The following is a 6,000-nucleotide window of genomic DNA, read 5'->3' as shown; positions in this document are numbered from 1 at the left end:
GGCTGGGAGATAACTTCCTGCCTCTTAAAGTACCACTTCACTGCTCAAATTGGTTTTGAGTAACCCCAAAGGGTTCAAATGGGTCCTTGAACTTGGATAGCTCTGTCTCAAGAGAGTCACGCTCTGGGGAGTTCCCAAGGAGGAACAGCAGGGTGTCAACCTGCAAATGTGAGTCTATGTCTTTGGAAGTCACAATGCACTGCTGTTCTCCAGCAATCAAAACACACCGCTCAAGTCCTCAGAGTCATTGAGCCCAGTGGCCCTGGGGTGCAGGAATTCCTCCCACAGCTCCTGACGGGAGCCCATCTGGACCCCGAAGCTCTCGAAGGTCCTCTCGGTGGTCCTTTGACTAGAGAAAAAGCCAGCATTGACACTCCCCAACGGGATCAGCGTGTACTGAGCCCTCCTATGAGCCCGGGGGCTACACGGCCTATTCCTCCCAGCCATGGCTGGCTAGAAGAGAGGTGGACACATGAACGGAGCCAATCAGGGAGCCTGAGGGGCAGACACGGGGACAGTGAACTGTGGGGGCTCAAGCTCAGAGCTCGCTGAGGCCCTTGGTGCTGCCACCACGTCGGGCCACGTGTGCAATGAGTGAGCAGGGAGGAACAGCAGCTAGGGAGCTCTCGGAGGGCCCCCAAGGGACGGAGAGGATTGACACAGTCCCTGAAAGTCCTGTCCCCGTCCCTGAGAGGGGAGGATGTCCTTCCAACCGGCTGTCTTCTGTGTGAGCCAGGCTGAGTGGGTTCCCGCTCTCTACAACCAAGACATCCTTGGTGGGCAGGCCAGCCTCGGCCGCTCCCAGCCGCTGGGGTTGGGCAGGAGAATCCTGCTTATCACAGAGGTTAGAGGGTGGAGCTGGAGTTCTTTTGAGGGCAGTGGGCAGACCTTCCGTTCTTCTCCCCACCCCCAGCCTTGCCTCTCCAAACCTTCGCTGAAGTTGCTATGTGACTCTGGGAAGCTCACCAGAGTTTTCCGGCCCTTTCCTGGCACCTGCTGCTATTGGCTGCACTTTAACTCCCTCAGGCCCTGCCAAATTTTCCTTGGTGTTCTGGGGCCAGGCAATGTCCTCCAGAAAGAGAGCTCAGCTGAGGTCACACGGAAAATCAGCACAGCCGGGCCCCAGGCTGCTTCAGCCAACTACCCTTTGTTCTAGTTCATTCTCACTCTCTTTCTCATTAAATTGGCCTGTCTTACCGTAGGTCAGATTGCATTCCCTTAAACACAGTACTATGCAGTAAAAGTTTGATACAACTCGTTTGCATCTAATGACTCTGGGAAAGCTTTACAAGTAGAGAACTGCAGGGGACACTGTGCCACACCTTGTCACTGTCAGCTTCCCGACCACAAACCCTTCTAATGGGAGATGGGGAAACTCACAGTACAGACAAACTTCATTTTACACCCTAACGCATTCCTGAAGAGTCGCCGGTAAGCTGCTCATTTATATTCTGCCTTATTTCAGGGGGAAAAAAAAAAAAAATCACAGCATACCCCAAGACAGCAAATTAGAGAGAAAGAAAAAGGAACATAAAAAACACAAAATAGAGCCAGGGGAGAGGCAAAGGCAACGTGGACACCATAAAAATCCTACAGGCTTGCTATGGGCCCTAAGCTTTCCAACAGCTCGTATGAAAAGAGAAATCGGTTAGAGTCAGGCATAAGCGGAGCTTTGGAAAATCGAATCACATTTAAAATATATTAGTGGAAACGTTTGTAGTGGACATCTGGTTTTGTTTCTTGGTTTTTGTTTGTTTTTGTCTGCTCAGCAGCCCTTCTTTGGGGGGACTGGCCCTTCCTGACTTGGTGTGATGCGGTGCAGCTGTCAATCACAGAACCCCATTCTGGTTACCAGGTAGGCTTTGGACCCGTGCTCACTAATTAGACCCTTTCCTGGAAATCTGCATCTTGAATGGAGACACCTGGGGGCTATAGGTGGCTAAAGTAGAGACTCCCAGGAGGGTATCATTAAAAGACAATGTTTCACTACCCAGAGCTGGCCTGGTTCTGTCCTTCCTACGGCCTGATTTTCCAAGTTTTCCTTTGAGTCTGTGAACTTCCCAATATCCTTCCAATAAATTCCTCTTTGCTTAAGCTAGCAAAAGTCTGTTTCTGTTGCTTATAACCAAGGACTCCTAAAGATATGCTAATAAATTCATGCGGAATATGAGAATGCTCTCAAAAAGCAAATATTCATTTTGTATTGCCTTCTTGGAAAGTCACAGTCCAAGACCTTTTGCTGGTGCCCCAGGAGCATGGGGGTAGATTGAGAAAGTCAAGCAGTCAATAGAGGTGGGGAGGATGTGCCAGGTGCTGTGGGGGTGCACGGGTGGCCACGGGAAGTCCCACAGTCAGGAGAGCTAGGGTCACCCGCTCACCTGCCCAGGATCAAGGCTTCAGAGACCGAGTATTGCTCGTCTATACTCATTTAAACCCCCAAGTGACCATATTTCCTGTCAATTGTATAACCGGTTGAGAAACTGGGCATAATTCTATGTTTCTTGATTTCCAGTAAGGAAAGCACCCTCACTGAGGCTGTGACAATGTGAGATGAACAGGACATGTCCTGGGCTCAGGGATGACCACTGCTGGAGATTGGTGACCCCTCCAGGGATCGTCTTTTAAAGTGTCCAGGAGCCTGCCCTCCTCAAGCCTCAACTTCCCTCAGTTTCAGCAACCACATTACAGCCCATCCCGTCTAGTGGGTGTCATACTAAGAGTCTGGGGGCGGGATGACCTTGAGGAAAACACTGTTTGAGAATGGCTCCAATATATACTGTAGGAAGCCCTGTGACTTTGGTCAGCTTCTAGTCTGTGAAGTTGCTGATTTTTGTGAGGCCAAAATGGATTTTCCATTCATTCATTTATTCACCCAGCAGATCCCTAATGGATAGGCATTTTGATGCAGCCTCTGTGCTAAGTGCTGCAGTGAGTCCCAGATGAATAAGGAACAGCCTCTGCTTTTCCGGAGAGAGAAACCCCACTGAGCAGATTAGACCTGTTCACAAACAAACGCAATAAAAGACAAATGTAATCAGTACCATGCATGATATGAGGACTATCGTTATGGCTGGGGAATTGGACAAGACTTCACTTGAGCGAGACTTGAAGACAGTCTAAGGGATCAAGAAGAGCAGGAGGGTGGTGGCTGGGAAGGCATCGGGGAGGAGGGAGCTGGGAAGTATCACAGGACGGAAGAGTGGGAGTTGCAGCCAAGGCCCCAGGAGACACTAGATCTCACATTCCAAAGCATGGGCCAGACCACGTGCAATATTCACCAAGGAGGTGTCCGGAAACTGGTTAAAGACTTTAAAATTTTTCACCCACATTAGCAGTGTAAAAGAATTGAGAGTTGGAAAAAATATTTTAGGAAGATGTTTGAAGTTTCCCTTGGAGAGAGCTTTGTAGGGTCCCACCCTTCTCCCTGGGGTGGGGCGTGCCTGCCCTTTATGGCAAGGCTGAGGGGAAGAGTGCTTTAGGTGGACCTCTTGGGCTACTTAATCTGTGTTCTTTGTAGTTTGGGGGGTACAGTGGACCAGTGACTGTCCCATCTGGGAGACCTAAGGAGGGGAGATGGGCTGGCTAGGTACTTCTTAGCAAAGATCACTAAGTTGGGGACCAGCCTGCACTCCCAGACTTTGTGAGAATACAGTTTCTGTGGACGGGATGTGGCCATGCATGGGTGCTTCGTAGGTCCTATCCAAGTGGACCGTTTAGCGGGACAGAGAATGCAGCCGGAGGAATCACTGGATCTCTAGGGGCTGGGGAAGGGGAGGGCAACTCGCGAAAACGACGATGCTTTAGTCCACATGAAGAGAAAATGGCAAGGCCTCCCCAGCAAAGGTAGAGGAAGTACTTCAAAGAACCCACCAAAATGCTCAGGAGAATACGTTGAACCCCTCTGAGGAGCGCCAGACCACCGTGACTTTGCCAGTCTAGTCATGCCTTAGCCCCTTTGTTTTCCTCTCTCTCCTGTTCAATTCCAGAAGGGCAGGCACCGAAGTTACCCTCTGGGGGAGTGGACGACCCCTCCCCAGTGGCAAGGTTCTGTTGATGATTAAAATTGGCCATTTTAATCATGCAACTGAATCTGTGTGGCGGTTGTAATTTAAGGGGACTTGAGGACTTTTTATTACCTGAGAGTTGCCAGAGAAATCAAGGGGCCTGTCACAGGAGCAGGAAAAGAATTGCGCTCAGCAAATGAATTTATGGGGATATTGATAGAAAAAAACAAAGCTGGTTACAGGGAGGCGACCAAAGCAAGATTCATCTGTCAGCACAGGTGCTACAGATTTGTGGGGGCAGGAGAGGTTGCCAGAGGCAGGTAGAACAGCTGTGTGGGGTTTGCAATATGCCATCCTAGGGTGGTGATGCTGACAAAGGGCAGTGGAAAAGTAGGGCAAATATGGAAAATAGGAAGTGCCAAGTTCAGTGTCACCATGAGGTCTGCTGCAAAAATGTCTAACCTGAATCTAATCAAGACTTTAGATCTAATTTCCACCTGAAAAGAAAAACTGGAGGGAGGATGTCTTAGGCCTTTCAGGCTGCTATAACCGAAATACCTTAGATGGGGTAATTTATAAACAAGAGAAACTTATTGGTCACAGTTGTGGAGGATGGGAAGTCTCAGATCAAAGTGCCAGCAGATTCAGTGGGGACCATGTTTCAACATAAAAATTTGGGGACGGGGGCGGGACACAAACATTCCGACTATGGCAGAGGAATAAGTTAAATGACACCTGAAGGAAATAATCAGATAAATCCAGCAAGTGATTTGCCACAGAAAAACCAGCATAGTTTCTTCAGCCAATCAGTGACATGAAAGAAAGGGGCAGGGCATGGGAAACTATTCTAGACAAATACAGACTTAACTGGAGCTAATAAACCAATATTAGTGGGGTTTTTTGACAAATACCATTATTATATAAGATATTAATATTAGGGGAAACTGGGTGAAGGGTATACGGGAACTCTCTGTACTAACTTGGCAACTTTTCTGTAAATCTCAAATTATTCCAAAATAAAGAGTTTACAGGAAGGGAAAGGAGGGGAAACTTAAGCTACAGAAACAAATTCAATGTGTGGACACTGCTAGATCCTGGTTCAAAGACCTGACTGTACAAGACTTTTCTGAGACCACTGGGGAAATTAAATGTGGGCTGGACATTGTTGACTTTAAGGAATCATTGTTAATCTTGTTAGGCTAAGGTTATGTGGAAAAATGTTCTTCTTTTAGGAGATGCTTACTGAAGTGTTTGGGTAAAATGTCACGCTGTCCTTATTTAATAAAAATAAATATTTAGGCCAAAATTTTTTTAAAAGCAGATGAAACAAATATAACAATACTGATTGCTATATCTTGATGATAGGAATGTGGGTTTATATTTTCCTCTGTATTTTTTTGTATAATTGAAAGTCTTCATAATAAAAAAGATGTACAATTATTATGTGTCAATTAAAAACACACAAAAACTAAATGATTGAGTGCCTGTTATTTGCCACGTGCTTTCGATGTTGTTGCATTAGGTCCCCAAACAGCCCTGCAAGACAGATCCATTATCCGTGTGTTAAAGAGGAGGAAAGTGAAGTTCAGAGGAGTCTGGTGTCTTGTCTAAGGTCACACAGCCAGAATGGGGCGGAGCTGGGATTTGTCCAGGATTGCCGGTGCCGCCCCAGTGTCTCTATGGGAGGAAAGTATCTGAGGTCTTGGTCATTAGGCTGTTGTGGAGGCCCAGGGAGGGGGACTAAGAAGAGGGCCCTTAGGCTTAGGCTTATACTCCGGGGGACCAGGAACCATCAGGGAAGTCCAAAGCAGGGGCTGGGCTGGGAGTCAAGGTAAGGAATTTCACTTTAGATAATGACAATGGCCAGTATTTTTCACTTATTGTTTCTTGCTTTTCCATACTCGGATCTTCCATGAATCTACTTTCCTTGTAGGCAGAATGTGGTTCTTTTCACAAATGGCAGCCAAGCTCAGGGAGGTTAAGTGTCTTATCCAAG

This window comes from Eulemur rufifrons, chromosome 8 (genome assembly GCF_041146395.1).
Source record: "Eulemur rufifrons isolate Redbay chromosome 8, OSU_ERuf_1, whole genome shotgun sequence".
In the NCBI taxonomy this organism is placed as follows: Eukaryota; Metazoa; Chordata; class Mammalia; order Primates; family Lemuridae; genus Eulemur; species Eulemur rufifrons.
This window is presented reverse-complemented; position numbering follows the sequence as displayed.